The sequence below is a fragment of the Balaenoptera borealis genome (assembly GCF_965194805.1).
Source record: "Balaenoptera borealis genome assembly, chromosome: 3".
In the NCBI taxonomy this organism is placed as follows: domain Eukaryota; kingdom Metazoa; phylum Chordata; class Mammalia; order Artiodactyla; family Balaenopteridae; genus Balaenoptera; species Balaenoptera borealis.
Genome location: NC_138866.1, coordinates 30,325,074 through 30,347,952, shown reverse-complemented (window position 1 = coordinate 30,347,952; position 22,879 = coordinate 30,325,074). Strand labels below are relative to the sequence as shown.

The window sequence follows — 22,879 nt, the reverse complement described above, 5'->3', positions numbered from 1 at the left end:
AAGCAGGGCATAAATTTGGGGTGTAAGCAGGACACCCCATCTGCCATAGCAGGAAGAAGAGAATGACACTTGAGTCTGTGTAACAAATCTTACTAAACAATTCTTATCCACGATACATTTCCTAGTCACCTTCCCACAATTTATCATCCTTAGGAGCCTAACCCCCTCTTTTCCTTTGTTTACTCACTTCTCCACTATTTATTGCCCTTTGTTAAAATGGTGTATAAGCCCCTGGATCTAACTGACACTTTAGGTTTTCATTGTTCCATGGCATCTCCATGCATGTAAAAAACATTAACATCAATAAAGAAACATATGCCTTTTTCTCTTATTAATTTGTCTTCATCAGTTTAATTTGCAAGTCCCCAGGAATTGAATCCAAGAGGGTAGAGGAAAAGGTTTTTCTTCTTCTGCAGACCATAACTAATGCCAACAACATGGCTGAATCTTACATACACTGAGGAAAGTGAAGTTAGACATGGTATTTGTAGATAGATGGGCAGTAACTATCCTCAGCCTTGCCAAGGCACACCATCCCCAGGAAACACCAGGCATCCATGGTTAGAGTTTTATGTTTTCAAAGTCCTTCTGAATTAAGAGTGTGACTTGCCATATTGTTATTTGTCCTGAGGTCTGGCTAGGGACAGACCTTTTTCTTTTGAATATTAAAAGACATTCCAGTGTCTTAGAGTCCCCAGTTCTTTGGCTGTGTTTCTTTAGCATTTCAAGGTATGCTGAATATTCCAAGATTTTATTAAGATGCAGTGTCAAATATTTGAATCAGATATGTGCATTCTTTTCTGAGGACTGTTTCCTCAGATCTCTGAGTTTAGGAATTTAGAAACTGAAGCTGATTTATCTAGCTTTAAGTTGCGTTGAACTCAGTAGGTTGGATGTGTGTTGTAGGGGTTAGAGGACATGGTTTTTGAGGTCCGTTTAATAATTGCTTTTGTTTCCGTTTTATAAATAGCAGTCCAGGGCAATTTTACTTGCTTAAAATGTATTTTGTTTGTTTGTTTGGTGGTGGTCAGATCTACAAAAGACGCAGATAATTTTAACTTGAAGATAGAAGAATTTTTATACTACAGATATTTTTCTCATTTTTAATTTAAGTTCAGCTGCTTGCTTTAAAAATGCTGGTTTACTTCTTTCAGGGAAAAAAATAAGACTTGTTAAAGTGATGCAACTGTTTTTAATGAAATTTCTTCTGTACTTAACTATTTTTATTCTTTTTTTTTCAGATTATACATTGTTAATGTGGATGCTATTATCTAAAGTTCTGTAGCTATGGCACAAGAATATAGTAAGTACTATACCATACTTCCTATGACCTACGTGCTTTATAAAGTGTTAATTTTCTGTCTTTAAATGTCTCATTGGAACAGTGGAGGTATAGGAACAAAGTTTTTAAAAATCTACTTTTCTCGGGAGTTCCCTGGCAGTCCAGTGGTTAGGACTCAGCATTTTCACTGCCGTGGACCTGGGTTCAATCCCTGGTTGGGAAACTAAGGTCCTGTAACGAGCACGGTGTGGCCAAAAAAAATCTGCTTTTCTCAAAGGAAGTAATTCATTTGGTCATCTGATTTTTGCATCTCTAGCTTTATATATATACAAATATATCACGATTATGATATATTTAATCTTCTGATAAACACAGAATGGCTCAGGCCTTTCCCTGTAAATGCTAGTGAGTAGACATTAGGATTGAATCCATATTATGCATCTCATCTACCCCCCCACAAGCCCCTCCTCCATGTTATGGGGTTGAGGAGCTGACCACAGCTCCAGGGTGGGCCCTGATGAGGGACAGTCCCATCCCTGCTGTGTTCACACATGATTAACTCATCGGGGAGGAGGCATCAGCCAGTGTTGGGCATTAACTGGCCAGCGGCCTGGCTTCAAGAATGGTTCTCTAATCCTGCTGTAGGCAAGGAGACTCCAAAGTAGGTTTGCCAGGAGCTTCTGGCAGAAGTCTTCTCATACTTCAAACAGAGCTACCGGAAGAGCTTGCCTCTGCCTCTCTTCTTCTGGATGTTGTTTTGCTCTGGTGTGAGGTCTGGTGTGGCTCCAGGCCGAGCAGGAAGTCACACAGAGTGGAGGACAGAGGAACCAGACTTGAAGGCAGTTTCTCCTCCAGAAGTCCAAGCATGTGAGCCAGTAACATTTCCTTTTTGTTTAAGCCAGTTTGAGTTGGGAGCCAAAACAGCCTAGGTGATTCACTTCATCTCCATTTGTTTTTAGTACTCCATTAGTTCCTCCCTGGGGAATGTGGGAGCAATTGCAAAGGGAGGCAAACTCATACTGTTAAACTAATCTGACAGGGTGTGTTGCTGTTGAGGGCACCCTCTTCACTCTGAACAATTCACAGGCAGTGATTTCATATTCAAAGACATGAGAATGAAATACATTGCTTTCGGATTCTCTCTTTTCTTTCCCTGGAGGTTTTGCCTTTTAATCAACCCACTTGGGTTGTGAACGCTGAAAAGGGTCTTAGACTGCTGACCTGAAAACCATCCCCTTGTATAGGTATATATTTAACAGTGTGGAGCTGTCCCTTGTGTTTTCTTAGAACAGTCTATACCGGACTTGTAATTCCTTGTTTGCTTTTGTTCTTCAAAAATTACTGTGAATACTCAAATACAGAAACTACATAAGGGATGATATAACAGATATTTATTATGTGTCCTGCTACAACAGTCTAGACAAATAGAATGTTTACCAATTCTATGGAACAGTTAAAAACCTACGGCCATCCTCCCTCATAGCAGTGTCCTTTCTCCGCCTCTGAGGAACCTCTATCCTGGTTTTGATCTTTGTTTTCTCATGCATTCGTTTGTGCTTTTACCACGTACGTGTAGGATGATTTTTGTATGCTTTTTCACTTCAGGTAAACGTAGATACTGTGTGTGTATTTGTTGTTTAAAATCACAAAAAAGTTGAGAAGAAATTCAGGATCACAGAAAGAAGCTATAAATGTGTTCTCAGATACTTGTCCGAAGATCTGTTATTAGGCCTCTTGGTGATCCGTAATGAAATGTGTTAGATTTTCAGTGGCTGATGAGTCTAATCAACACGCTTATCTTCTGGAGTCTGGTGCTTGGTCTGCTGCTGAGTTCACACCCGCGCCTGCACTCCTGTGAAGGTTTGGCATGTGCAGGACCGACTGTGTCATCAGTGAGCTTTTCAGAGTGTGTTGGTTACTTTTTCATATAAATAGCTCCATTCATCCTGTGGTCATAATGCATGCTTTTGGCAAACTTGGGTAAAACTATGCATTCTCCTGCACTCTGACAGTTAGCCATCATACTGACGAAGCTGACTTACGTGCTTTCTAAATTTGTTTCCGCCTTGTACTGGTGGCAGCAGTTATAGAGGAGACATCCACTCCTATGAACAGATTGTGAAGCATGGTACTTTGAATTGTAGTATCTCATTATTTCCTTTTGTGCCCCAGCATGAGTCTTGGAGACGATTTTGTAGCATCCTTGTCTGAAACATTTCTTAGGTCATTTAACTTGTGCATTCAAAACACCCATTCTTTGCCATTTGAGGAGTCGTATCCCCTGGTTCTTGTTTGGAATGTTGCCTCCACAGACTGAATAGACATTTCCACTCAGAGATCATTAATCCTCTCAACTTGGGAGCGTAAATACCGATAAAATGTCAGAGGAAGATTTATGACAATCAGAAGAGGATTTCCATTTTTTCCCAGGGTGTTATTTTTCGCTTAAATTTTTTTTTTTTAACTTTGTTTATTTTTGGCTGTGTTGGGTCTTCGTTGCTGCACGCGGGCTTTCTCTGGTTGCGGTGAGCAGGGCTACTCTTCGTGGCGGTGCATGGGCTTCTCATTGTGGTGGCTTCTCTTGTTGCGGAGCATGGGCTCTAGGCGCGTGGGTTTCAGTAGTTGTGGTGCACGGGCTTGGTTGCTCCGCGGCATGTGGGATCTTCCTGGACCAGGGCTCGAACCCGTGTCCCCTGCCTTGGCAGATGGATTCTTAACCACTGCGCCACCAGGGAGGTCTCATCTCTTAAATGTTTAACATGTGAAAAAAAAGTAAACCCAAAAGGTTTTTTTCCCCTTAATTCATATAGATTGTATCCACACTACAGACTCAATAACATCTTTTATAGAAATCCAGTTTTAGGTTTTTGTGCATGCATTTTTCTGTTGTTAAAAAAATGGATCCTTCTTTTAATTTTATTTAAATATAACTGTCTTTAGCTATTTTCCTTCATTGTGGGCCCAGGATCATAAATTAAAATGTTGCCAATGCTAGAAGATTATAGCCATCAAATGGAAACACCCAATCAGTGAGGCCCCTATGAAAAGAGCTAGTAAATCTCTTCCATTGGGAGATGACCAGCCTTCAAATGGAATGCCATTTGTATAGCAGGCCAAATATAGACAAGAAATGCAAGATATTTAAGCTATAATCCTGTAATGAATTTTATTTCCATATTCTTGTTTCAAAAACTTTAGTGTTATAGTTGTTTTTTAAGGGAAAAAGACTACTGACGTTTTTCTTTAAAAGATCAATTCAGTGAACTGATATTTTTATTTCTTGTGGAAGGATGTCTTCTTATTTATTTCCTATGTAAAGGGATCTGTAGACTTGGCTTGTTTTTATGCCTCAAAATGAAATGGTGCCCTTTGGGGGATGCTCCACTGGGCTGAGGGAACTTATAGACAGTGACTCAGATCTGTAATTAGGTCTTGCTTTCCGCACCCTTGTTGACTTGAAATCACTAGCCATAGACCGTTTAGTCTGGGGAAGCAATACATGAATCATCTAAATTGGTGCAAATTATCCAGAATGCTACTAAATGTTTTCCACTCTTTATTTTGATTGAGGGAACTAGAAAGGGAGACTTGTTCTTTGAGTTTAAAGATACTCCTGTGGGTATGTACCCATTTGTGAAAGCAAATTTCTTCCCTAGATAGAGTGAAAAGCAGTGGAACATTTGACATTTGTAAGCAATTCGGGTTTTGCGGGTCTGTTTTAGAACATTCCTCCACGCTTTTTAGCCTTTCCTTTGTGAAGGGGTAGTAGTGGTTGCCTATCTTCCAGCTCCAGTTTGGTCTCCCATCCATGTCTTTCAGGAAGGGAGGCCCAGGGGCTGTCTTGCTGCCAAGAGTCTCAGCTTAACTCCTGCAGCATGGTTGTTGGAAGTTTATATTGTGTGCGTTTTGCGTCTTCTAACTTGAACCACTCATCAGTGTCTCTCATCAGTGTCTCTCATATTTAGGATGAAATTTGATATCCTTTTCTTCTCTGACTTATTGACACCTGTCAGTTACCTGGCAATGAAGTGGGTGAAAGTCTTTTTTTGGTCTTCACTGAATCATAAGTTCACTTTGTTCCAATTTATTTTAGTGCAAAACATTAAAATAATCATATTCATTCTAAAGTGGAGGACATTTGTAAGTCATTTGGGGATAAAGATAAAGTGAAGACTTTTCTTAGATAGAAAGTAAGCCTTTTAATTAGGTTTTTTGTTTTTTGGGTTTTTTTTCCTTACGGGTTTTCTCTGATGGTGCATTAGGGATCTTGCCCAGCACTTAACATCTTATTGTTTCTGCTCTAAAGAGAAAAAGACAAGCAGATTTAGCCAGTCAGTAGCCAAAAGACCAGATTTTCAACTTGTAATGTTAGTTGACTTTTTAATACGTGGATAAATCTTTGTTTTCATATTGGAATATCTGTGAGTGGACCTCTCAGGAATGCATCTTTTGACAGGAAGTAGAAGAAAGCCATAGCTCGCTGTGTAATTGTGTGTTTTGCAGGCGTGACTACTGTTTTGCGTCTGTGGGTGTATGTGCACAAGCACGTGAGTTGGGTTGTCTTTGTTGGTCTGGGTCATTGCTATTTGTTATACACTGTCATGTTCATTTTGGAAAATCAGGTGTTCAAATTGTAAAATTATGGTAAGCACATCTGCTGAATTAAGTTGAAAGATTTTAGAGTGAGTTTCTAAGAAACTGATTGGTAAAGTATTTCATGTCAGTGAATACCCTTGATAAAATTCCTTATTACACAGTTAGTTAAGCTCTTTTCCCTGATATAAATCTTAGAGACCTTCATATTAGCAATTTAGGCTGTGTTTAAAAAGGGTGCCTGTTTACGAAGAACTGCCATCCTGTTTGTTGTAAGGACTTGTTTAATACCCAATTAACCTCTCACTTAATCTCTTTTTGCAACTAGGAGCCAAGAGACCATGCTTCCGTACCAAATACAAATCACCCAACCTTATGGCCCTTAGTTTGCATATTGTGTAAATAATTGGGTCATTAGCCAACACCTAAGCAGACGAGTGTGAAAGGTTTATGTCTAGTGGGAATTTAACATCACTTTATGGCTTCTCGATTACATTGTGTGAATTGTTTCTTCCATGGCAGTCAATATCTCTCATCAGTGGGTGCAGTGGCAGGCTAGGTCAAGAATTCCAAAGTTCTTAACGAGTGTAGAAATATCTGGAGTTTTATGCTTGATGATATCTTATCCCCTCAGTAGCAGATGCCTTCTAACTTTGTGGAAATGAAATCTCAGTTTTCTAAATGAATGCTAATCCCTGGTGGAAGCTTCCCACCCTCTTTGTTTTTTGGTTTTTTTTAAATTTTCTTCTCAAATCAATTAAATAGAATTAGTCTGATCTGTACCGGTAGGTGCCCCCTCTGTACTCTGGAAAACTCTGCTAAACAGTGTGTGAAGACAGGCCAGCTGTCTCTACTTCTGTCTGAATATTTGGCCCCATCCTGAAAATTTGATGGTATACCCATTTTATTACTGCATAGTGGCCTCATTTTTAAAAAAATAAATTTATTTATTTTTGGCTGCCTTGGGTCTTCGCTGCTGCACGCGGGCTTTCTCTAGTTGTGGTGAGTGGAGTCTACTCTTCGTTGCGGTGCGCGGGCTTCTCATTGCCGTGGCTTCTCTTGTTGCGGAGCATGGGCGCTAGGTGCATGGGCTTCAGTACCTGTGGCACGCAGGCTCAGTAGTTGTGGCGCACGGGCTTAGTTTCTCCGCAGCGTGTGAGATCTTCCCGGACCAGGGCTCGAACCTGTGTCCCCTGCCTTGACAGGCGGATTCTTAACCACTGTGCCACCAGGGAAGCCCAGTGTCCTCATTTTAAAGATGGAGACATCAGTGTACATCCATTCACTCTGCAAATGCATGGAGCTTGTTGTTTATAAAGATTCAAGCCAAGGCCCAGCATTCATTGTGGCTAAAATTCTGTTCTTTTATTGTATTTTGCTAATCATTTGGAGTAATATCCATTTGGTTGTATTTTTTCGAAGTATCCAGAAAACCTCATTTAACACTGTGTTCCTCCCAAATTTAAAAAATAACTTTTCCAAAAACAATACATACCTACGAAAATGTGGAAAGTACAGCCAAACATAAAATGAAGATGAAAATGAAAAGCATCTGTGATTTTACCACCCAGAAGTAGCTGTGGTTAACATGAGCTAATAATCTGTTCTCACAGAATACAGAGCACACCATTAAAAGGGTGGTGCAGGGGGACCCACACCAATTATTAATGAAGGACTAACCTGGGTGGTGGCACCCAGAAGTTCTTAAATACCTGTATATGGAATGTGTTAAACATAATATCATCTGAACTTCAAGTATTTATATCAAGAGGTTGTTGACATTTCATCATAGGATAAAGAGGGAGCCTCTTTAAAGGGAAGCTGGGCTCTGGCCTATTCTGGTTAGCTTTTGTTTTTAACGATTTTAGGGAGAGATTTTTGGTATAGGGTATATTTCTCTATGTAGGCCTGTGGTTTTGTTTTGTTTGTTTTTAAGTGAAGGAGTCTTATAAAGTAAGCTGTTATATAGGAAGAGGAATACTATATCTTTAAAAGAAATGTCTCCGTTCCCCTGATAGAAAGATAGGAGAGAAAAGGCAAGTGACCGAAGGCTGCATTCGGTAATTCTCCAAGGGTAATTGAATTCAGGGTCCCTCCTGGACTTGTTTTTGATATGGTATATCTGTCCCCTGCCTCTTTCTGTCTGATGTACCCCTCCTCTCTGCTCCCTCCCCTGTCCCGTAACTTAAACAATGCAACATTGCAAAGCATAGGGAACTCTGCGCTGACTCACATCTCCATTATCCCACTTCATGCTTCAATTTACAGTAAGTCCAGTTATTGTCTGGTTTTCAAATCATCACACCACAAGGAAGCAACAGACATCTCCCTGGATCAGAAACTATTTGCCCTTTGTGGTGTTTTGATTGTTTCTGAGGATTTGTTTGCTGGCCTCTTTCTCTGAGGCTCAAAATAACTTGGTATGTATGCCACAACCCTCTTAGCTTCCAGAGGGCTTCTTTTAAGTGTCTGTCCATAACGGAAACATTCTCTATGAGCAGGGATGCACTTCAACCAGTTGGCCAGTAATCACCCCCAGAGTTTCTTGTCCTGAAGCCTTTGTGGTGTAAACAGAGCAAATGATGAGAGCTTTGTCCTTTGTCCTTTCTTCCAAGGAAAGAATGTAAAAGTTGTTTTAAAGGAAGTCTGAATTTTGTGGTATCACTCGGTTTTGGCCCTGTGTCCATTTAGATTTTAGCCTGGGATTCTTTGGGAAACTGCACCCCTGGAAGAAAATGAGGATTTTTAAAAGAATTGTTGTTTCAGCAGCTGTTAATGTTAGCAAGAACACAGCACTGTCTTTGAAGATTCTTCAGACAGCAACAGCATGTGGGATTTCACTTTTGCGACGTTAGTCTCTTCCACTGAGAGACTGATTTGAATTATATTGGTCAAATACCGTCCAGTTTTAAATTATTTTATAATTTTGTATTGTTGGAAAACACTCAAACTTTGATTCCTGGGTGTTATAGTGTGTTTTTAGTTATAGGCATCAAATTAAGATCTTTGCATTTAAATGGTTGAAGAAAGCAAATTTTAATTTGTTTTCAAAATATTATCATTAATAAATAGTGATCCTATCTTTTCTGCCTGTTTTACTTATGGGTGGCTTCATGGGACTTTTAGACTTTGCATGATCGTGTTTAATATTCTGAACTGTTGTCTTTGTATTCACAATGCTGGGGGTGTGTATCAGTTGATTTTCTTGCATAACACTCATTAGATTTATTTCAGATTTATTTCAAATTTATTTATTTTATTCTCAGACCCAATGCTAAAGTTATAAATAAAGAAACCTCCCTATTTTTTAATTTGCTACTTGGACTCTTAACACGTTATAACACTGTCTCTTTATCAGTGGGTTCCTGATTCTGTTAAGTTCACTACTCCTTCACAGAGATAGCTTGATAGGGTTTTGTTTGTTTGTTTGTTTCAGATAAGATTCCAATGTAATCTCTTCTCCAGAAGGATTTGGATAAGTCATTTACAGTTGGTCTCCCAATCTTCATTCTCATTCCTTCAAAATGGGTTATCTTTTTACCTCTCCTTCCCCATTTCCTTTTTTTTTTGATTTGAAAGACATGGGGGGCAGCTGGTAGGAAGAGGGGGGGGAGTTTGACTTTGTTCTAAATGGAGGATGGGAATAAAATCAAGTTCAGGTAAAGAATGAAGGGGTCAACCTGATGTGGGAAGAAAGTTAGAGAGAAAAGAGTTCAGGTGAGGAATTTGTAGTCTTAAAAAGTAACCCACCACAGAGGAATTGCAAACTCTGCCATTGCTTCTTTTTTGACCTGAAATAACACCAGGTAGCTACCATTTCTAAGCAAGGTCTGAGGGCATCTTTAAGCAGTAGCTAATTTGTGCATGTTTTGTTTTGCTTTTCATAGTAGATGCTCAGTTAATAGAAAGTTTGATTGACTTGCTGATGTGTTAACTGCAGGGAAAAAAATAGGCTCACTCTTTTTTTAAAATAGCCATTCTAATTTCCGACCAGATGGATTCCTCCTTCATTAATTCTGTGAGGAGGCTGTGATATAAGTTGAATACCCTTTTTTTAAAATCAAATCTTCTTCCCTAATGTTATATAGTCGGATCTCTTTTTCTCTAGGGGAGTGAGAAATGTGAGAAGTTACTTTATCTTCATGTTTCAAAGTAAAAGGCTGTACTGTTGCCTAGTTCCCAGAGAGGTGATTTCCAACCATTCCTACACTCAGTTTTTGGGGTACATTAGTCCTCCATAAATTGGTGGGATTAAAATTATGTTCTGAAATTTTGCCATATTCTTTGAGATTCTTGGACTCCCCTAGTGGTCGTCTGAAACCACAGTTGGGAATCACTGCGTGAGGGATAATCCTTTCACCTGTTAGGTGGGGATATCATCCTTGGCAGGGAAGGCAGTCATCTGGCAGAATGGGATCTGGACTTGAGCGTTTCTTTTCTGCCTTCTCTTGTTGCTACTTCAGAGCTCTCTGTCTTCATTACTAGGGCTCTAAATTTCATTGTCAAGTTCATTTTCTTCCAAATGTTATAAAATAGAGGCAGGGTCATGATGCTTTTTGGAGTTTGTGTCTGTTTTTGGTATTTCTGGATACAAAAGGACAAAGTAGGCCCCTTCCTATACGTTTCAATGCTTGAAGAACAATCAAAGAAAAAAAAAAGTCTGGTTTCTTAGTAAGTAGTTACTGTCTTTCTTTTCCAGACTCCCCTTTTTTTTGGTTGTGTTTATTGCATGTAGCTCACCACTAACTGTGGTCATGGGATGTTGCTTTCAAATCGGGCCTGCAAGATAGTTTTTTAGTTACTGTTTTTCAGCACAAGGGAAAATGCAGTTATTTTGATTTTGTGAGTATTTTCCCTCTAAGGGCAGAGGGCCACATGCTCTTTGGTGCTGGGATACTTCTTACAGTTCTGAGTGGACTTGGCCTATTTTTCCAAATGAGATAATGAATACAAAAATGCTCTCTAGTAAACTGTAAAGTGTCATAAATGGGAGAGAATGTTGTTACAGTTATTCTCTGCTTGAGTGGCCAACTATAAATATTCTCTGTTCAGTTCTTGACCTCCGTCTGAGAACCGGCTGCTTTTGACATTCCTGTTTCCAGGGAATAGCTATTTCTTGATTAGGCCAGCTTTTACCTACTTGGACCTTTTGCAGAAGAAAAAGCTTCACACATTGAACAAATGTAGCTTGTATTACATTCAAGCTAGTGGTTGGTATTTCATAATATTTACAAAGAGAGGAGTCACTGCCCTTTATATATGGCAGTACGTTTCTATTGGCAATGACCATGAAGTTCCCGGCCCCATGAAAAATAACTGGCTCTTGGAATTACGCTTTCAGTTCTCCATCTCCCTTCCTATTCAGCGAGAGGACGGTTTCTCTGACAGATGGACTTGTAGTTTCTGTTGAGCTTTCATACAGAATACAGCTTGTGTGTGTGTGTGTGTGTGTGATTTAACTCTTCACCCTCAGGCTTTTCAATTTGTGTACATTGATGTTCTTGTGGAGAGCTATATGACCTGGACTACAGAGAGAGAACTTGCAAGGAGAATTAAAGGTGGAGGGAGACATTTCCTTCCCCTGTCTTCCAGAGTAGCTGGAAAGCGGAACTGTTGTGAAGTCCCCAGCCCCCTGTGGGTGAAGAGATGCTGCTTCTGCCGCAGATATCATCTGAGCGGGTGCCTCATCCCTGGGGCGATGCCAGGTGGCATTTGGAAGCTGGCCTAAAACTGCTTCTTCATTGGCAGCGGCTCCTCATGAGAAATGCTTTCCTGCATCTCATAGTAAACCAGTGCTGACTCTAATGGGGAGCTCTAAAAAGACCGCATCATGGAGATTTGACATTCCCTGTAGCTGGCCAGTAGTTTACCTTCACAAGCCTCTTGGAATTGTTTCAAAACACCAGTCGCTCGCTGTCAGCGGCTTGCTCCACCGAGGGGAAGAGGTGAGCTGATTATTGCATGGATCCTAAGACTGCTTGATCGGAGGGACATTTCTCAGCTCACCCTGTCTGTTCTTTCCTTTCCAGTGTATATGGAACTTAAATTCTGTGAAAGACTGTAATAAAGTTGATTCCTAGAATTTACTTTCCAGAATTTTGGATTTTTGTAGAGTATAGTGTTAGCTAGGGAAGACAAAAAAGTTGTGTCAGTTATCCTGGAAGTAATATCTTTGTTGAATAAGAAAAAGAAGGATACACTAGCAGTGGAAACACTTGATTTGCCCCGAGGAAAACATTTTAGCTCTTGTTAGGTCAGAATTCTCCTCCTTCAAAAGAGAGATGATACCTCTCATCAGTTATTTAGACATTTTAAATTGTTTGAAATTAGGGTAAGGTCATGTAGTGTTCAAAAAGGGGACTCAAATGTACAGAGAAAAGGAAGTCTAAGTTGTAGCTTCTACAGAAACCAGAACTTGTTCATGTTATGTGTAATTTTTTACCTCCACCTAATAATAATTCATACTCCATATGAGGTGAATTAGCTTCTTTACTGGGCCATTTATTGGGCCATTTGTTAAGTTCCACCTATTGGCAAGTAAATTAACCTAGAGAGCATGTTCTGTATTCAGAATGTTTGGCTAATGCAAGGATTCTAATGTTTATTAGTCTGTGATGTACATTTTAAGTATAAGTAAACAAAGGCCCAAATGCATAGTTGTTTGTTAAAGATAACAAAACAAGTCATTTAAAGAGCAGGGAACATATGGACTCTTGCATACTTCTTTCTTTAAAAGTTAATCCATGTTGACACAATGCATATATCATTCAAAAGAGAAATTCGAGTCTTTTGCCAGATAGTCTCTCCTTATTTTAGGCAAGTATTGTAGTGGTCACACAGCACCAACTCAAGGCTGTCCATGCAATACATTTTCCATCAGATGGCACAAAAGAAGAGACTATTGGGTTAAGGGAGAGGAAGGAGTTAAAGGCAGCTTTGTTGCAAGCCCGTGGATCCGCCATGCTGGAGGATAAACTTACTTCTCAGCACCCAACTCCTTCCTTTCCTCTGTCCTCCATGCTGAATGAGGTCCTGTGCCTTCCCACAGTTGAACTCTTCACGCAGTCTGTGGGTGCTGGGACGCTGTGGTCCCCTCTTCTTCTCCAGATGTGAATTCTCTAGTCCTGGCGTTCCCTTCTCTCCTCCCCCTTCAGCTCTTTCTCTCTCCAGCAGAAATTTTTCTCACCACCTCTCAGATCTCTCACTCTCTCTTTCTTGTTTCCAGTGTAGGAGAAACAAAAAGTAGGGGAGGGAGAGATTAGTCCATCACTCTTATATACCTTAATTCTTCTAGAGTTTCGGGGATTTTATGGGGGAGGCTCATTTATAATATACATGAAATAAAATGCATAGGTCTTAAGTGTTCTAAGATTGGGCTGTTTCTAGTTATTGGCTGTTATGAATAAGGCTGCTATAAGCATTTTTATAAAGTCATTTTGTAGACATTATTTTCATACCTCTTGGATAAATACCTAGGAATAGAATTGTTGGATCATAGAGTAGATGTATGTTTGACTATATAAGAAACTGCCAAACTGTTTTTCCAAACTGGTTGTGCCATTTTATACTTGAGCAAGGAATCATGTGTGAGGGTTCCAGTTGCTTCATGTTCTTACTAGTGTTTAGTACTGTCAGCTTTTTGTGTGTGTGTTGGAAGGCAGAGATATTGAGTAGTATCCTCCGAACTGAGAAGAAACTTTGAGACTGAAAAATGGAAACAGGCAGCTCCATAAAATGCAGTTATGAAGTTTATTGTAGGTAACTTACCTACAAGCAGGATTGGGCGGATGACGATCCAGAGGCATTCGCAGCTGCATATGGTGCTGCCAAAAGAGGTACAGGGGATGTAAGGGGGGGCCAAAGCTAAAAATAGAAGCTGACTACCAAGGGAGAAGAAGTCCACACCTACGGGAACCAGGGATTCCCCGCTCCCCAACCCCGGGGATCTCATGACCATCTGTGTCAGCAAAAGGTATTCTTCAGTTTTCATATCAGATGAAGGCAAGGGTAAAGTTGATAGGGCACCTACCTGCCTTGGGTGCATTCCTTGTGAGCAGGCAAAAGCTCGGTCACACAAAGGGGAGGGTGGGTAGGACTTCGGGCCTAGGATGGAGCTGGTAAGATGGAGTCTGTGTGGTTCAGCCACACAGTTTGTTTGTTTTTTTAATTTTAGCTGTTCTGGTGGGGTGAGTGTGAAATAGTATCTCATTGTGATTTTAATTTGTGTTTTCCTGATGTGTAATGATTTTGCGGATCTTTTCATGTGCTTATTGGCCATTCATCTTTTTTTGCAGTATCTTCAAGTCTTGATTGTTTTTCTAAAATATTATTGAATTATCTTTTTTGAATTATAAGATTTTAAATATATATTACCTCTATATATTTAAATAACATATAAATGTGTACCCATATAGAATGTATACGTACATACGTATGTATATGTGTATATATTCATATATATTTATATTTTCTGTTTTGGATTTTTAAAAATTAAACTATAGTTGATATACAGTATTATATAAGTTTCAGGTATACAACATAATGATTCATAATTTTTAAAGATTATACTCCTTTTATGGTTATTATAAAATATTGGCTATTTTCCCTGTGTTGTATAATATATCGTTGTAGCTTATTTATTTTATACATAGTAGTTTTTACCTCTTAAGCCCCTACCTCTACCTCCCCCCTCCCCCCTTCCCTCTTCCCACTGGTAACCACTAGTTTGTTCTCTGTATCTGTGAGTCTGCTTCTTTTTTTGTTATATTTACTAGTTTGTTGTATTTTTTAGATTCCACATATAAGTGATATCATACAGTATTTGTCTTTCTCTGTCTGACTGACTTCAATCAGTATGATAATCTCTTGGTCCATCCATCCATGGTGCTGCAAATGGCATTATTTCATTCTTTTTTATGGCTGAGTAATATTCCAGTGTGTGTGTGTGTGTGTGTGTGTGTGTGTGTGTGTGTATGTATATATATATATACACATATATACACACACACCACATCTTCTTTATCCATTCATATTGATGGTTGCTTAGGTTGCTTCCATATCTTGGCAATTGTAAGTAGTGCTGCTATGAACGTTGGGGTGCATGTATCTTTTCAAATTAGTGTTTTTGGTTTTTTTTGGATATATACCCAGGAGCGGAATTGCTGGGTCATATGGTAGTTCTGTTTTTAGTTTTTTGAGAAACCTCCATACAGTTTTCCATAGTGGCTGCACCAATTTACGTTCCTACCAACAGTGTACAAGGGTTCCCACTTCTCCACATTCTTGCCAACATTTGTTACTGTGTTCTTTTTGATGATAGCCACAAAATGAGGTGATATCTCATTGTGGTTTTAATTTGTGTTTCTCTGATGACTAATGATATTTATTTAGCATCTTTTCATGTGCCTGTTGGCCATCTGCAGTTCCTCTTTGGAAAAATGGCTATTCAGGTCTTATGCCCATTTTTTTAATTGGGTTATTTGTTTTTATGATATTGGGTTGTATGAGCTGTTTATATATTTTGGATATTAACCCCTTATTGGTCATGTCATTTGCAAATATTTTCTCCCATTCAGTAGGTTGTCTTTTCATTTTGTTGATGATTTCCTTTGCTGTACAAAAGTTTTTAAGTTTAATTAGGTCCCATTTGTTTATTTTTGCTTTTATTTCCTTTGCTTTGAGAGAGAGAGAGATTTATATTCTTAATGGTGTCTCTTGATAAGGAGAAGGTTTAATTTTAAGTCCAACTTATAATTTTTCATGGTTAGTGCTTTACTATGTGTTATCCAAGAAATCCTTGCCTGTCTAATATTGGGAAGATGTTTTTCTGTATTTACTTGAAGGTGCTTTAGGGTTTTATCTTTTACATTTAGATTGATAACCTATCTTTCATTTTTTGTGTATGAAATAAGGTAATTGTCGAGGTGTGTTTTTTCCCCCCCATCTGTATATCCATTACCATTTGTTTGCTTAAAAAGATTTTTTTCTGCTTGAACTGAGTTGGTGTCTTGGTTGAAAATCAACTGACCATACATGTATAAGTCTATTCCTGGACTGTTTTCTACTTCTCTTTGTTTTCTGTCTCATTTCCCAAGGAGTTACTCTTTTTCTTCTTCTTCATTTTGGTTCTCCTGCTTCCATGAAAATAGCTTCTTCTCTTTTACTGTTTTTTCTTCTCATTCATTTATTTTTATATCGAACATTTAATGAGCAGGTACTTTGTGACTGTGCTGGTATCTGGGACTGTACAGGTTGATAAGAGCTGATCTCTGCCCCAAAAGAACTCACTGTAAAGTGTGGAAAGTGCTTTGAAAGAATGGGATCCTCGGATTCCCTGGAAAGGATGATAAGAGCTGATCTCTGCCCCACAAGAACTCACTGTAAAGTGTGGAAAGTGCTTTGAAAGAATGGGATCCTTGGATTCCCTGAAAAGGATGGACATCTCACCTGGTCTGGTGGTCAGAGAGAAGACCTGCTGGGGGAGATGATGGTGCTGCCTCCTGTTCCCCTTCATGGGCAAAGGCCCAGGATTAGGGATTGGCTCTTTTTTATTCCTCCTCTGCATGTGCTCACACCTGTTCTCAGTTGTTTCTGTGTCATCTCTCTGGGCACAATTTCCAAATCCAGCCAGAGGAATAGTTGTCAGAATTATACTGTGGTGCTTATTGCTTTGTTCCTTATGTGGTTTTATGTAAAGAGCTCCCCTAATAGCTTGTTAGCACTGGACAGTAGTAATTTGTCTTAATCTTTAGAGGCTCTGTAGAATTTAATATGCATCAGAAACTTAAAGATATTTTTGCAAAAAGTAGCTCATTGAAAACTTCTTTGTGGGTTCATTTGTATCTTACATTTCATTACTGGATAGGTTTTAAATTTAACTTAATTATGAAAATACTTTCAGAGTATGTTACTTTTCCAGCATAATTCTTTTTGTTGAAATATTCCTGCGGAGGTCTCCTTTCCCTCCAGCTGCTGGGCAGTAGGATGGCTCTCTGGCTTGTGACTGTGGGCACAGCAGACTCTTTCTTTGGAGAACACATGTCCTTGAGCGCCCTGCCTTCAAGACTCCTACCTGGAGTTTTTCATTTCATTTTTTCACCTAAACGGTGTCTGCTTTTCTCTGTTTGTCAGAATGCCTCTAGTAAAAAGCTCTGCGTATCCTTATAAAGCCATAATGACATCACAGAACACATTTTTTAAAAGGATTAATGTATTTTCAGATCATTAAATTCTAAAGCTATAAATAATGTCTTAATGCTAATGGAATAGATATGTGAAGCATCGTTTAGTGATTTCACTGGAATGAAGGTGAAGCAATTAAATGCATTTAAAAATATATAAATTAAAATATGTATTTCTTGCTTCAGGCAATTATATGCAACTTAGTATCCATTAAATGTGTCTGTATAGCTTTACTGTGCTTAAGCATAGTGTCAGAAGTCTGTAAACCCAATTATGTTATGAAGTTTGCTATCAGCATTTTTTTCATTGAATTTCTATCATTTACAAAATTTAAATTACTTTGAAAGATAAAGAAATGATCTTTTATTACCAATGGATTTTAAAATTTACATCCTTACAGAGAGGAATGTGGTGATTATAGAAGGTATTTATATAGCAGATAAAATTATTGTATATGAGTATTTTTTACATACATGATATATGATATATTTTTTTAAAATATGATATATTTTTTAAAATTTATTTATTTATTTATTTTTGGCTGTGTTGGGTCTTTGTTTCTGTGAGGGCTTTCTCTAGTTGCGGCAAGCGGGGGCCACTCTTCATCGCGGTGCGCGGGCCTCTTACTATCGTGGCCTCTCTTGTTGCGGAGCACAGGCTCCAGACGCGCAGGCTCAGTAGTTGTGGCTCATGGGCCTAGTTGCTCCGCGGCATGTGGGATCTTCCCAGACCAGGGCTCGAACCCGTGTCCCCTGCATTAGCAGGCAGATTCTCAACCACTGCGCCACCAGGGAAACCCCCAATATGATGATATTTTTTGAGTGCCCTGAAAATGTAGTTATCGACAATCAATCAACAGGAGAATCAGTGTTTTAAGGGTGATTTACATTAGGATGTTTAAATTTCTAATATAGTTAGTTAAAAATAAAACAAATTTGGTATTCAGTATAAAAGTAAAATGAAAAGGCATAATGATATAATAAGACACTGCTTAAGCTGTTTGATCAGAAACCTTTGACCCTTACTCTTCTGAGGTTTTTATTATTGTTTTTATTTTTAAACTCAAGTCTGCCTTTTCTGTTTCTTTTTCTTTACATATGATTAAAAATGCTTCATGTTTATTAAACTTAGTAAGAGTTCAAAGTGATCCAGCATGTGAGTGTTTTTAAGTGCCAGAGAAGAATTTGGGAAGTCCTTTTGAAGAGTGACTATGCCCCTACAAGAGGGACCCTACAGAGGGGCCCACAATGGGGGCGGTCCATTTATCAGTAGAGTAGGGTTTACTAGGTATAATTTATTCTCATTAATTGCTTCTCTCTGAAATTCTACTGTTTCAATTATCTTATCTTTTAGACAGAGTCTTTTTTTGGTGAGAAAGCATCCTTTTTTTTTTTTTTTTTAATTTTTTAATGTATTTTTTTAAATGCCCAAGTCTTCTTGTTCTCTCTAGCCAGGATGCTTACCCTCATAGGAATGAAGATGTCCCACAGGGGAGTCAGGTAATTCTGCTATGGCCATTCCAAGCCCTGCGACCTCTTTTGATTATTTCTCATGTTTCATTCTCTTACTTTCTCTGCCCAGATTGGCCAGATAGAGTTAGATTTTACAAGGTCTGCTGCAAACATTTGATATTTTCAATCACAAGTTGGCCAATTGGGAGGCTTCTATTTAGTTACTTGAACTAGGTCACCAGACACATTGTATTAATCCCATAGTTTAAATGGGCCATCTGTTGAGTCACTCTGGTAATTGTTCCTTTTTTGAATACCAATGTACCCAAGTTAAGTTGCAGCCAAGGGTGTTAGTAGTTTTTTCAAAGAGACTAATGTGCTGAACTGTGAGTCTCTCTCAAGTGAAACTTGCCTTTGGAGAGTTTTTATTGTCAACTTATTTCTTTCTGTGTTCCTTTTCCTCATTGTGACTTTTTGATTGTGGTAGTTGAGGGTCGTGCTTCTTAAAGATACTTAGAAAAGGAGGGAAGTGGGATTGGAAGTAGGGAAAAGAGGCCAAACATTTGTCAGTAGTAGTCGTGGGATTTCTTTGCAGTCAAGCTTTGGGAAAGAGAAGGGAAAGGACGGACAATAAACAAACCTATTCTGTATATTTGGGCTCTTCTGTGACTGTTGGGAAGGATCTGACATGGGGCCCTCAAAGCTGAGACTTTAAGCAAACTATCAGTAGCTTAAATAAGTCACCCAAAGCATCTAAAATGTTCATTTTACTTTGTGTTTCTATAATAATTTTCTGGCAAGATCTGGAAAGTAAGAGTCAAAAACATGGAGTCTTAAGTGTGAAAGCCTGTGTAGATGGGGAACTGTACTGATGCAGACATCTTTATATTATCTGTGAAAAAGAGAAATGCCAACTCTGTTCTAGGACCTCTTCTCTTCTCTCCCGAGGTGATATCATCTAGTTCTGGGACTTTAAATGCCACCTGTATGCCTCTGTGATTCCCAGTTCTGTGTCTCCAGCTCAGAGTTGGTTTCACATCTGTATTTCAAACTGTGAGTCTGATAGCTCCACATAGATATCCAGTAGACACGCTCAGCAGAGAACTCTTGATTTATATCTGGGGTGATCAAGTTATCCTGCTTTCCCAGGACTTCCTTGGTTTTAACACTGAAAGTCCCACATTCTAGGAAACCTCTCAGTCCAGGACAAACCAGGATGGTTGGTCATCCTGTTTATAAACCTGCTTCTCGCCCACTCTGAATTCCTCAGGAGAATCATCCAACCAGTTGCTCAAGCTAGACATTCAAGAGTTATCCTTGATTCATCTCTTTCTAGATCCATCAGCATGTCCAGTTTCTAAACCATATGTGATCCATCAGCATGCCTTGTTGTCTCTACCTCCAAAAGTACCCAACTCTGTCCATTTCTCTCCATCTCTGCTGATCCCACCTTAGAGCAAGCCATTTGCATCTTCTGCTGGGTCATGCACAAGACAAGGCCGTGGAGCCCTGCAGCTGCTTCACATTGCTTTTACTAAGGCCTCCGAGCTTCCTTACAGTCTGAAGCTGTCTGTCTCTCTTACCCTGTGTCATCTCCCTGCCCTCCAGCCACACCTGCTCTCTTTACCTTGGACATGCTAAGTTTGTTCAGGTTTTAGGGTCATTCTACCTACTCTTCCTTCTGCCTAGAACGTCCTTCCTTTGTGTAGTCGGTTCCTTCTGGACATTTAGGTCTTCTTATCTCAAATCACTTCTTCACAGAGAGACCTTCCTTGACTGGCCAATTGATGAGAGTATCCAATCAGCCATCTTAGCCATATTACTTTTTTTTTTAAGTTTAATAATGTTTCTAAGATTCATTGTGTTATGTTATTCATTATGTTATTTCTCGTTGCTTTAATTCATTTATTTTCACTGCTGCCTAATATTCCATTGTGTGAATATACTGTTTATCCATTATTTCCTCAATGCAAATTTAGGTGGGTTCCAGATATTGCTGTTATAAACAGTGTTACTATCAACACTTTTGTACCTGTTTCCTCTTATGTGTAGGATTGCCAGATAAAATAAATGAGACCAAATTAAATTTGAATTTCAGACTGTTTCTGGGGTTACTATTTACTTCCAGAGGTCAATTTAGATTTTGATACACTAATATTATACTCTAATTACTACAGCTTTTTTTTCTTTTCCAAAATCTTATCTAGGAAGGAAAGTCCTTTCATCTTATTCTTCTTCATGAGTATCTTTTTTTTTTTTTTTGGTCTGCTTTTCTTTTTTTTTAACATCTTTATTGGAGTATAATTGCTTTACATTGTTGTGTTAGTTTCTGCTGTATAACAAAGTGAATCAGCTATACATATACATATATCCCCATATCTCCTCCCTCTTGTGTCTCCCTATCCCACCCTCCCTATCCCACCCCTCTAGGTGGTCACAAAGCACCGAGCTGATCTCCCTGTGCTATGCAGCTGCTTCCCACTAGCTATCTATTTTACATTTGGTAGTGTATATATGTCCATGCCACTCTCTCACTTCGTCCCAGCTTACCCTTCTCCCTCCCCATGACCTCAAGTCCATTTTCTACATCTGCGTCTTTATTCCTGTCCTGCCCCTAGGTTCTTCATAACTATTTCTTTTTTTTTTTTTTTTTTTTTTTAGATTCCATATATATGTGTTAGCATACGGTATTTGTTTTTCTCTTTCTGACTTACTTCACTCTGTATGACAGACTCTAGATCCATCCACCTCACTACAAATAACTCAATTTCGTTTCTTTTTATGGCTGAGTAATATTCCATTGTATATATGTGCCACATCTTCTTTATCCATTCATCTGTCAGTGGGCACTTAGGTTGCTTCCATGTCCTGTTAGCCATATTACTTTTTAATTTTATTTTTCCGGAGGGCATTTTTCACTTCTGATCTTTACATTATTTATTGATTTCCTTGTTCTTGCGCTCCCCTACTAGAATGTAAGCTCTTTAAGAGTGAGGGTTTTTCTGCTCTGTTCACCATCCTAGCCCCAGGGTTTAGAACAGTTCACAGAGTAGGTATTCAGGAAATATTATTAATTGAAGTAAAGAATAAATTTAATTACCTTAAGCCACGTCATTAAAACTGAGGGAAGGAAGATTGTGAAAGATTTTTAGCAAGCAAGGATCAGTCGGTGGAAATGAACATTATCAATATTGCTACTACCAAAAGCATAGTATCATTGATGTTTTCTTCATTTAATGAGTTGTCATCATAATTTTACATTGGTTAACATTTTTAAAGTACCTTTTCAGGTTTATTTGTAAATGTATTTTCCCATACTCTGCATTTCTTAAAAGTTCATAAGTTATTCAACAGTGAAATCTCTTCCTATAGCAGTTTTCAGGACTGTATCCCGTGTGAAAGTAGAACTATTGCAAACATCAGCCTGTAGGGAGTACAGAGAGCCTGGGAGACTTCCCTACTTGCTTTGACCTAAGTTTTGGAACTTGGATGATTATTAATCTTTGCATTTCACTGTTAAAGATACTTCTAAACCGAAATCTCAGCCTTAGAACTGTGCCATTTGAGGCCAGAGAATTCTTTGTTATGGAGGCTGTGTCACTGTAGGATGTTTAGCATCGTCCCTGGCCTCAACTCAGTAGACGCAAGTAGCACTTCTTACCAAGCTGTGAGCACCAGATACTGCCAGGTGTCCCCTTGGGGGGCAAAGTTGAAACCCATTTTTCTAAACAATGATTATGGTTTCTTCTATATTCTTTACATTGGGAAGTTACTAATGTGAAAAAGTCAAGTAGAAGGCTGGTTTTTTTTGGGGGGGAAGGAACGTATCAGCCTTTTTTTAAAGCTATTCTAAAGACTGTTCATCTTACATCATTACGAAGTTATAAGAATCTATTTTCAACTTGAATGCCTCTGTAATTCCATGTTAAGCTTTGTGTTGCAAACCCTAAAATATTCTGAGGGAATTTGTTCTTTCAGTGTTTCTGTGTTTTTTGCCTGCTCTCATCACCATGGAGCTAAACACTTTGAGAGACATGTTAGGTTAAAAACAGTAGTGACAGAAGAGAAAAAATGTTTTTCTTCTGCTTTTTTCTTTTTTTCTCTTCAGTTCTTCCTTACCCCTCAGTCAACCAAGTGGGATATTCAATTTGAATGTTTTTAAATTGGGTGTCAGGGTAGGAAAGGCATGCTTTTCAGAACATTTTCTTTTCCCCTGGAAAATATCAGCATAACTTGACCCATGAATTGATATTCTAAGATAATGGAAAGTATACCAGAACTGGAAAGGAAGCAAGCCTTTTTCCTTGGCCTGAACCCATTTTATAGACTTATGTACTTAGACCTCCTCTACATCATATAGAAATTTTTTCTC

General features: G+C 38.8%; 1 protein-coding gene and 1 long non-coding RNA gene across 7 annotated transcripts in view; one reads left to right on the top strand and one right to left on the bottom strand.

The window, feature by feature from the left end:
* The window catches only part of SIPA1L1 (signal induced proliferation associated 1 like 1), a 376,440-nt gene that overhangs the window by 182,721 nt on the left and 170,840 nt on the right, over nt 1-22,879 (top strand). For all 6 annotated transcript variants that reach the window (XM_082384312.1, XM_082384319.1, XM_082384318.1 and 3 more), the window contains one exon: nt 1,242-1,303. The gene's annotated coding sequence lies outside the window, so the exon portion shown is untranslated. The remainder of the gene's footprint in view (nt 1-1,241; nt 1,304-22,879) is intronic.
* On the bottom strand, nt 18,440-21,776 carry LOC309625893. The gene is made up of 2 exons (XR_014242782.1): nt 19,871-21,776; nt 18,440-19,835 (listed from the first exon to the last, which is right to left on the bottom strand). It is a non-coding gene; the product is annotated as an uncharacterized lncRNA (long non-coding RNA).